This window comes from Octodon degus, unplaced genomic scaffold (assembly GCF_000260255.1).
Source record: "Octodon degus isolate 3935 unplaced genomic scaffold, OctDeg1.0 scaffold00114, whole genome shotgun sequence".
Lineage (NCBI taxonomy): Eukaryota > Metazoa > Chordata > Mammalia > Rodentia > Octodontidae > Octodon > Octodon degus.
The window spans coordinates 6,278,857-6,289,996 of record NW_004524690.1 but is presented as its reverse complement, the minus strand read 5'-3'; the positions used below and the strand labels follow the sequence as shown (position 1 = coordinate 6,289,996).

The 11,140-nt window shown below is 41.4% G+C and overlaps 1 protein-coding gene across 5 annotated transcripts in view; it reads left to right on the top strand.

The window, feature by feature from the left end:
* Positions 1-6,245: 6,245 nt before the first annotated feature.
* Cfap97 (cilia and flagella associated protein 97) overlaps positions 6,246-11,140 on the top strand; it is a 44,950-nt gene continuing 40,055 nt past the window's right edge. For 3 of the 5 annotated variants that reach the window (XR_002817731.1, XM_012516593.2, XM_023699649.1), the window contains exon 1: positions 6,246-6,338. The gene's annotated coding sequence lies outside the window, so the exon portion shown is untranslated. Of the gene's footprint in view, positions 6,339-6,363; positions 6,455-6,490; positions 6,769-11,140 lie in introns of those variants that run through there. The other 2 variants (XM_023699650.1, XM_023699651.1) reach the window with 2 other exon arrangements.

Genomic DNA, 11,140 nt, shown 5'->3' with positions numbered 1-11,140 from the left:
CGCCCCCTGGTGGGCTGAGCTGGCCACACACACACACACACATACACACAAATAAATAAAATTAAAAAAAAAAAAGTTCACATTTCTTGTCTCTGGTATTGATAATCTTCAAAATCTGGTCCCATCTACTTAGGAAACAAAAAGAGCTTGAGTGAAGATAGGGGTAAGGGAGACAATAGAGAGGTATTTTTTCCAGTTGAGAATTTGGTAATAAAAATCCTATTCATATAGTTTAACTTTATTTAACTCTAATATTTTCAAGAAAGAAAACATTGCAAAGTCTTTTTGACTTTGATATCCAGTATTAACAATTGGTAAATTATGAAGCAAATAAACTGTGAATACTTGCTAGTCAATATGTCCAAAAGACGTATCGGCTAAGAAACTTTTGAGTTGATCTACATATTTCATTTGTCACGAGCAAAGAAAAATATAGTCAGTGTACAATGAACGAATAGATATGGCCTCAACATTTATTATAGGGCCCCTGGCCTAGGACCACCGATCTCCTATTCAGGGATATGATGACAATAAACACAGACAAGATATATGTTTTAGTTACAAGGGGCACCAATATGATAAATGCCCACTCTCACATAGAAACCAGATCAAAGATCAAATTAAAATTTGAATAGAGCCTTTTATTTACTAAGCTCAGGTTCATCAGCCAGTTCTCACACAGGATAAGAGTGAAAGGCCTCAACCCAGGTAGCAAGGGTTTTTTATAGCAGAAATCACATCCTGTTTGATTAACACATTTGTTATCTAGCAGAGAACAACAGAAAACATTCATTTGACACAGCTGCAAACTGTAACTAAGGGGTCTTTTACAGTTTAGTGATAAGCACATATTTTTATGAGATACATCTTACGCTATGTTTTCAGGAAACTGTTAGGGAGGGAGTTTAAGCTCGCTGCCTTGACAAGAAATAGTTACTGCTAAACATCCTTGAGCAGAGAGTGAGAACACATTCCTTAGAGTACATAACAGGAAGCACAAGGTTCCTCCTAATTTCCCACAATTGTAGCACAAAATTCAGTTAACCCATTACAGTGTCCATGGCCTTTGTTAGGTGTACAGCTTAATTGAGGCTGTTCTGATGGGCTGCAAAAAGCAGTGGCGGTGAACTGCTAAGAGGGTCAAGGTTGAAGAATTGAGGAACAGTGGATTTTTGGAAAAGCACACTGGAGCACATCATGGCTGACAAGTAACCTGATTATCTGCTAACTGTACCTACTAAGCTACAAGGGCTTTGGATAAGTCGAGTCTTTAGCTCCAATGTTACCTTGCTTTGAGGCACCAGAATTTAACAGACTGTTTGCTAGTCTCAATTCTGCCATTGACTTCAAAGTTAATTTGCCTATAAGCCAGTCATGGGTTTTGCCACAAATCATATAGGCCCAGGACAGACTCTCTCAATGTATTCTTGTGCCAATTAATTAGTATCAATTGTTGCCTACTCTACACTGCATCAAGATGGTCCTCAGAAGTTCACAGCTGTCCAAAATTCTAATGTTGAAGCCTCTGTGATCACCAATGTGTTATGAGGTGAGGCTGCTTGGAGGTGATTAGGTCCTGAGGGCCCAGTGTACACCAATGGGATACGTGCCCATGTACAAGGGCTGCGGGAGCTGCTTTGCCTCTTGGACCAGGTGAGGACACATGAATGAAGGAACCACCTCTGAACCAACAATCAGGCTTTCACTGGACACCTTATCTGCTGACATTTTGGGGTTTTTTTTTTTTGTTTTTTTTTTTTCTGCTGACATTTTGATTTTGGGCTTCCCAGCCTTCAAAACCATGCAAATAAATATCTACTATTTGTAGCTGCCTAAGTCAATGGGATTTTTTTTTTTTTTAATAGCAGTCTGAAAGACTAAGACACTAAGGGCAAGACAAATTCATCACACCAAAATAAGAGTCAAAATCATTTTAAGATATAAAAGTTTAAAAATTATTTTTTGTCATAAAATATACACAACATTTGTCATTTTATTTTTTATTTTATTTTATTTTATTTTTTTTGTGGTACCAGGAATTGAACTCAGGACCTTATTTATTTTTTTATTTATTTTTATTTATTTATGTGTGTGTGTGTGTGTGTGTGTGTGTGTGTGTGACCAGCTCAGCCCACCAGGGGGCGGGGCTGGCTGGCATGTGGTGCTGGGGGATTGAACCATGGTCTCTCTGCTTTAGCTTAGCTTGTTCTAGGTAGGTGCTTTAGACCACTGAGCCATCTCACCAGCCCAACATTTGTCATTTTAAACATGTTTACATTTATGGTTCAGTATCATTAAATACATTCATTTTGTTATATAACTATCCCTACTATGACTATCCAGAAATTTTTTTTGATCAATCCATACTGAACCTCTGTACCCATCAAACAACTCCACATTCTTTCATCCCCTCAAACCCTGGGAACCATCATTCTGCATTATTTCTACAAATCTATTCTAGGTAATATCACACAAATAGACACAATATTTGTGCTTTTGTGTTTAGCTTATTTCACTTTGTAAGTTTCATCTTTATTTTAGCATATATCAGAATTTCCTTTTTATGCTTTCATAATATTCCATTCATTTGTGTATGTGTGTATTTTGTCTATCCGTTGATGGACACTTAGGTTGTCTTTACCTTTTGGCATTTATGAATAATGCTATTATGAATAAGAGTATACAGATGTTTGAGATGCTGTTTTCAATTAATTTGAGTATATTATCTACAGTAGAATTGCTGGGTTGCATAATTCTCAATAATGCTTTTTTTTGGGGGAACCGGGGTACTTGCGCTTGCCAGGCCAAGTGCTTATTCCACTGAGCTATCTCCCCGGCCCAAAATTTCTTTTTTTTTTTTTCCCCAGAACCAGGGATTGAACTCAGATCCTTGTGTTTGCCAGTCAAGCGCTTATCCTACTGAGCCATCTCCCCGGCCAATAATGCTTCATTTTTAAGGAAATGCCACAGGATTTTCCACAGCAACTACTCTAGTTTATATTCCCACAGAGTACACAAGAGATACAATCCCTGCCTGTTCTTGCCAATCTGCCTATTTTCTGTTATTTCATTTTTGAAAGGAGTTATCTTTTTGATAGACATGTTGGTGAGGGTGAAATTGTTATAGGCAACTAAGTCAGATAAAATATTATAGGCAGTTACATAGGGTTATGCCCTGGAAGGATGAATGCAGAAGATATGCTAAAACTGTGGGAGAGATAAGAGACCTTTGATATGGGCCAGACCTCAAGATAAAAGATAAAACAAGAAGCCAGGCATGGTAGCACACACCTATAGTCCCAGCACTTGGGAGGGTGAGGCAGGATTGTTACAAATTCAAGACCAACCTGGAGCATAAGGCCAGCTTGAAATGCATAGCAAGACTGTCTTTAAAAAAAAAAGATAAAAAAATGCATCCACCCATATACTTCCTAAGGATAAACATCAGGGACTGATAGTCTAAATAGGAATCCATTACCTTGAGAGAGCTGGAAAGAGCCACTAACCCAACCCCCTACAAAAAAAGCTCCTGTTTTGTTTTCATACTGGCTTGCTAGGTGACTTGCTTCCCCATTTGATCCCAATTTAGTCACTTTTATCTGAGCAATTATATTAGTTGTTTTTTTTTGTTTTTTTTTTTTTTTTGGCAGAACCGGGGATTGAACTCAGGCACTTGCACTTGCCAGGGAAGTGCTTATTCCACTGAGCCATTTCCCTGGCCCTGAGCAATTATATTAGTAATCTTATTGGTTGGCCATAGTTTTTCACCACCTCTTGCCCACCTTGTGATTTTCCATTTCCCACCTTGGACCCACCTCATGTCATATCTTTGCTCTATAAAAAAATCCTGAGAAGAAAAAGGCAGGGTCTTTGGTGATCCACTTGGGACTCCTTTTGTCTGTCAGACAGTAGCTTTCTTTGCCCCAGTAAACATATTCTGCTCTTAACCTCTGTTGTTCCTAAAATTCATTCTTTCATTTTAGAGAACACAAACTCATACAAGACATTTAGCAGGTTGGGAGTTTCTTTCCCCTATATCAAAATACCTCATTTATTTTTATTTTCATTTCCTTAATGATTAGTGATGTTGTACATACATCTTTTCTTGTGCTATTAGTAATTTGAATATAATAATTTGTTTTGCTTTGTTTTGAGACAGGGTCTCAGGGCTGGGGAGATGGTACAGTAGAATAAGTGCTTGCCTGGCAAGCGCAAGAGCCTGAGTTCAATCCTTAGTTCCACCAAAAAAAAAAAAAAAAAAAAGACAGGGTCTCACCATGTAGTTTAGGCTGGCTTTAACTGATTATATAGCCCAGGCTGGCCTTGAACTCCTGACTCTCCTGCCTTATCCTCCACAATGATGGGATTACAGGCTGTGGCACCACACCCAGTTCTTATATCTTTTTTGCAGGAGTATCCAGTCAGGTCCTTTGATTTTTTTTTTATTTTAAATTTAGGACAGCGTGTACAGGGTTTCACTGTGTAGACTGGACTTGAAGTGATCCTTCTCTTTACAGCCTCCTAAGTGCTGGGATTACAGGTGCGCACCACCACGTCCAGTCTCAGTTGCCATCTCAGTGTCTGCCTAAACAGGGGCTTTAATCTGTTGAGCTACTTAGTTGGCCCTAGGGCCTTTGAATAGCAAACCCCCCCCCCCCCCCCCCCCCCGCGGTACCAGGGATTGAATGAATAGCAAACTTTTGACCACGAGATTTCTATCCCTGGGCATTGGTATCTACATGGCTTTATCAAAAAGAATTGAGTTGGGGTCGGGGAGACAGCTCAGTAGAATAAGCGCTTAGGGCCTGAGTTCAAATCCCTGGTTCCGGAAAAAAAAAAATTGATTTAATGCCTTTCTTTTAACCAACAAAACCAAAGCTAAATGGTTCCCTGTACTGTACTTGTTGGTTGTTAGCTCCAAGAAATACAAAAATGCATTGTTTAAAGTTCTTTACTGGGATTCCCTAATATATGGTTAAATCTGTATTTCCTAACTATATTTTCATGAGTACCCATTACATGTGTGCCCCACTTTTGTGTACCTACTATATTAGTGTCCTACTTTCGCCATCACAAATGACCACACCTTAAAATCTTAAAAACAGCATAAAATTACTGGATTATAATCTGGAGGTCAGAAATATAAAACCAAGGTATCTGCAGGCCTGTGTTCCTTCTTCAGGGATGAAAATTCCCGCTTCAGCTTCCTGAGGCTGCCTGCGTTCCTTGAATCACTGTCTCTTCTTTGTATCTGCCCCAGTGTCAGAGGTGATCTTGAACTTCGTGCCTCCCTTCTTATAAAAATTCTTAGGGCTACACACTGTGCCCACTGGATAATCTAGGTTTAATCTTTTCATTTCTATCCTAATCACATCTGAAAACTTCCCGGTTGCCAAATAAGGTAACATAGTGTGTTCCAGGAATAAAGAAGTGCACGTTTAAGCGTAATGTTACCCTACCACATCTACAGTCTGCCTGAGTGCAACGTGAAATTAAAGCCTTCAACATTAATTCGGTAGATACCATTTTCCTCTTAGATTACTTTTATTTTATTGATAAATAAATATGAATGAGACCGTTTCAAAGCTGAATAGGACAGTTTCATATATAATCAATATTTTTAAATTACTTTAACTACATCTCCTTTACCAGTAACTTTCTAATGTGTTAGCAGCCCTTCGTCCATAGAACAGACTATGCGCACGAACAGTCTCCGATGCATTTTGCTCATATAAAACACCACACAATAGCTCTACGTATGTATCACTATTGTCGTTTTGGTAAGGAATTACAAGAACCGTAACAGCTTTCTCTATCAAATAATTAACGAGGGCTGGTGAGATGGCGGCTGGTGAGATGGCTCAGTGGTCTAAAGCACCTACTTAGAACAAGCTAAGCTAAGCAAAGCACAAGGACCGCGGTTCGATTACCCAGCACCACATGCCAGCCAGCCCCGCCCCCTGGTAGGCTGAGCTGGCCACACACACACTAAATAAATAAATTAATAATAATAATTAACGATCACTAAAACTACTCATCCTATAGCACAGTAGGTAGGAAGAGGTAGAACAACATCGACCATGCTCTGAAGAACAGATGCCTTCAGGGCTTCCTTTCCCGTGCCTGGAGTCCCAAGTGGAAAGAAAGCTCCCTGCTACTTCCGGCTCGGGCGCTTCGCCCCCTCTTTTCCCTTTCCGCTCGCTCCGCCCCCGGAAGCAACCGACTGGACGCTCGGGACTCGCGCGCGTGCGCGCTCCAGAGGAGTCGCGCGCAGGCCGTCGGGAGCGCGCCCGTGTGCCTGTGCGTGCGACCGGGCCCGCGAACGCCCCGGCTCCCAGGTGAGCGTCGCGCGAACTACCCTCTAGGTCTCTGTCCGAGGCGAGCCCGCTGTAACCTACCACGCGTTCGGGATCCGTTTGCGGCCTCCGAGCCTCGGTAGCGGCCAGCACTCGGGGTGGGTACCGCGAAGCCTGCGCGGAGGTCGGGAGGCACGCCGGACGGGCCCCCAGCACCCAGCTCCGCCAGCTCTGGGTCTGCCCGCACCCTCGCCGCGGGCCCTGGGGGTAACTACAACAGAGGCGTCCGGGTGGGGACGGCGGACCTGCCCCGGGCCGCGCTGGAGGTGGCGTGGGCCCGGGTCGGCTCTGAAGTGAGATGTGGTCGCGTCCGGAGCCTCGGTTGTGATTGTTCTCGCCTCCGCGGACTTGAACCCGGACCCTGAGACCTGAGGCGCTCTAGTTTGTCTGCTTCCTCCCGAGGTCTGAACGGGTCGTGGACCGAGCTTTAAGTTCGTGGAGACCAGATTTTTACGTTGGGCCAGGATTTTTGTACCCAGCTGAGTATCTTTTTGGGACCCTATTGTGTATCTAGACAAATGGAATGTCACAGGAACAAAATGAGATTTTGTAAAGAAAGATCGATTTTTTTTTCTGTATATTTTCCTGATGTTATATGAAAGCACTAGTATTTCTATTGCCGGCTCCTCCTGAGCTATACAAATGGTGTCTAAGAGACTCTCAAGCAACTTTGGCAAAACCTCCCCTTGATGGAGTATCAGAGGGTTATGATCCAATGAATTATCTTCTAATTTTACTCTTTTCCCAATTGGTGTTGCAGAGAGAATTTTTAGTATCTTATGAAGCAACCGTTCGTTGTTCTTAACTTAGTCTCTACTGTAATTAAATGTCACTTTGAAGTAAATGGTACTAGAGAATTACTTAGTGGATGGGATTGATACCTTTTCCTGTACATTAAATCACCTGAGTGTTTGGATGCTTATTTTCACCTTATCTGTCAGACATTGTGGATCTAAATTGAAGCATGACATTTCCCAGAGAGTGGGCAGTGCACCTCTGCCGAACTGTGACCACTCAGGGAAGCAGATGGCTTACAAGGGTATCCTTCTGCTATATGTATCTGCAGGGAGTGAGGGAAAAGGCTAGGAACTGTAAGAAAGCTAGATTGAAAACAAGATGATTTTCCTGCTTACATAGCTAACAAAGGCAGAACTAGGGTTTGATCTCACCTGTCATCACTCCAGACTTTGTGGCATAAACATTCTTTAAATGGCTAATAATTGTCCGATGCCTCTCTCGGCCCTGGATGAGCACCTAGGCTGGTAAGGATTTTTTTTTTTTTCCTCTTTCTCAGGTGATGATACTGAGTATTGAACCTAGAGGCCTTTTTTTTTTTTAATTTTTATTTATTTATTTATTTATTCATTGTGTGTGTGTGTGGCCAGCTCAGCCCACCAGGGGGCGGGGCTGGCTGGCATTGGTGCTGGGGCATTGAACCGCAGTCCCTGTGCTTTGCCAAGCTTGTTCCAAGTAGGTGCTTTAGACCACTGAGCCATCTCTCCAGCCCTAGAGGCCTTTATACTTCCCTTCATCCCTAGCCCCTTTATAATTTTGAGACCTGATTACTGTAAGTTGCCCAGGCTGAGCTTGGACCTGCTGTCCTGCCTCAGCCTACTAGAGTGCCAGAATTTGAGGTGAGGTGTGCTACTGTACCAGGCTGATTTTTGTTTTCTTTTCTTTTAAAAAGAGGTCTTGCTTTGTTGTCAAAGCTAGTCTGGAATTCCACGGCTCTTGGTCTTCGCATCTCAGCCTGCCAAGCACTGCAAAGCTGGTGGGCACGTCTAACCAATCTGATAAGGAGAAAAGTGTAGAAGGGAAGAAAACTCCTCTGAGGCTCTGCAGCTGGGCTCCTGGAAATTAAACTGATAAGACAGATTTACAAGATAAAAAGCTACCATGTTTTATTATGACATGGGCCTTCCTGAAAAAGAAGTGTTAGACCCAAAGGAGAACCATTTTAAATAGAATGGTAAATTGTGAAAAACAGAACAAGAAAAAAGGGTTTTAGGCCTGTGAATTGGGAGGGTAAATGCAAGGGGGAACAAATGGAAGATTGTCTCAGGAATGTTAGTTTGTACTAAATTTTCATCTCAGCACCACCTTTCTTTTCCACGGCCAGAGACCTTCCCTGGGAGAGAATACTGGCAGTTTTCATTCTTCAGAAGCTTCTGCTTTTAGTCAGAGAAAGTAACCTGTGGGGGAGCCTTTTGTTGGCTCTCAGTTGTCCTCAGCCCTAAAAGATTCTCTAAAAGGCAGCATATTGTGATCCCCATCACAAGCAAGGAAGGAAACTGTTAACTTTGAAAAACAAGGATTTCATAAGGCTCAGGGACAGACTTGGGTTCAGACTTCGTTGAGGATTGGAACTGTTCTTGGCCTCCAGGAAAGCTGAATTTTCTTTGCAAGTGTTTTTTTTTTTTTTTTTTGGTTCCTCGAATGCCTTCAGGACACTTTTGGCCAGCGGGAGAGTTGTGAGGTTCGAACTCCAGCAACTTGAGGCTGACAGCTTTGTGGAAGCAGCCACTTAAAGGACTGAGCTAGGGCCACGGCCCCTGCAAGTGGTCCTCTTATTTTTGCTTCAGCAGATACAGGGACTGAAAGCTCTTCCTCTTGGAAAGTAGCCCAATCTAGTTCTAGTTTTTGAGCAGTTCTTTTTTTTTGCGGAACTGGGGATTGAACTCAGACCCTTGCGCTTGCCAGGGAAGCACTTATTCCACTGAGCCATCTCCCCAGTTCCTTGAGCAGTTCTTGTATTAAACTTGAAACAGGTGTTTTGTGCACCCGGGTGGTACAAATTCCACCTTGGAACAACAAGTAGCAAATCTGAAATCTTTTTTAAATCTCACAGTTCTGAAATGAAAGTGCCTGAACATTCCCTTTCCTTTAGTCATGACTTGTATTTGCTGTTACAAGTCTCTGGTTCTGTACACCAGTAATCAGACTTAGATTCTACTCTTTACCTAAAATTAAATGCTTTATTAAAAAATTATTTGACCAAGCAAAATATCATGAACTTATAGTAAGACTATACAGCTATCTTGGTATAATTTAAGAGTATATTTTGGCGTCCATGTTATACTTTGCCACTTGATTGCTTCAGCTCTTTTTTCAACTGATCCCTCTTTTAAGCTGGGATCCTTGATGTGATTCCCCTCTTCACCTTCCTGTCTTATATCCTGCTGCAGGTTGAGCATCCTTAAGTCCACAATGTTTCAATCTCAAAACTTAACAATTCAGATCAGTCAAATCACTTGTATTTGTTTGCTAAACTTTAGTATTTTCATAAGGAACGCACCAGGAACTTATCATTTGTCTAGGTATTCCTTAATTCAGTGATGCCAACACCTAAAAGTTGTCATTGGGTGAAGTGTAAAATCCTTTCAAACTTGAACGTTGGGAACTGTGAGGGTAGAGTTAGGAAGAGCATGAGCTCCAACATTTAAAGTTACCAGAAATTACTAACAGTGTAGTTTGTCCCCTTACACACACACACACACACACACACACACACACACACACACACACAAAGAGACAGAGACAGAGACAGACAGAAATAGACATGCAGGATATTTTCAGAGTTAGCAACTTCCAGAATTGTCAGTGTCCTTGCTTGAAGTACTTTTGGAATTCTACTACCTTCTTTGGAAAGGGAGTTTGGTCACAGTGTGGAAAAGGGGAACCTCTAGTTAATTTAAAGTTTAGTCTTAATTGCATGTTTTTAACCATGTCAAGGTGAGAAAAGAAAAAAAAAAACAATAACTAAGACACATTTTAGCACTTTGCGTTTTATTTTAAAGGCAAATTATCAAAAAGGGTAGCTTGGGGTGGTGTTAATGTTATGTTGGGGGTGTATGAAAACTGTTCATTCAGTGGCTATTTGGATTTGCTTTGTTTTTCTTTTTGAACTGAGTGAGCAGAATTGAATTGGTAATCATTAGTCAGTCTTTAAGATTGTGACGACCCATAATTATAAGTTCTTGCCCAAGTAAGTCTTTTTTCCCCCCAATCTTCTGCTTCCCCCTCCTCATAATATAATACTCTTAGCTTTTTCATGTCTGCCCTTCTAATCCATGCTTTATAACTATTTATATATCTAGCTCAGGAAGAATGTAGAATTGCTTTGTGTATGTTTTAAGTTTTACACAATTATAATATATTGTTGCTTTTTTAACGTATTTATTTATTTGGTACAGGGTCTTATTACACAGCTTGGACTCATAGTGATCCTCCTGTTTCAGCCTGTCCAGCGCTTGGATTACAGGCATGTGCCTCCATGCTTAGTTTTGTTGGCCAGCAAGGCTGGGACCAGCACAGCATGGAGTACTAGGGATCAAACCATGTCCTTGTGCTTGCCAGGCAGGTGCTTAGATCACAGAGCTATCTCCTCAGCCCCTGTTGCTCTTTTAATTCTGCTTAGCAACATTATTTCTGTAGATCTCAGCTTACCTTTTTTTCTGGAATAGCATTTGTTAAATAACATTTTATTTATCCATGTACCTTTAGTAGACATTGAGATTGTTTCTAATTCATCACTATTACAGGGTTGTTAAGAACATTTTTCTACATAGTCCCAGGATCAGACAGCCCCAGGAAGTAGCAGAACCAGGCTTTATGCTTGGGGTTGTCTGACTCACTCACTTTTTCAAACACCAACCTGACTCCCATTCATCACTTATAGCACAAATAGTTTTAGGCTACCAGTAATACAAATTTTTGAAAAGTTCCAGTGGGATTAAATTGTTAGTGGTTTTTTTTTTTAAACAGGTCAACTCTTAATTTCTAAT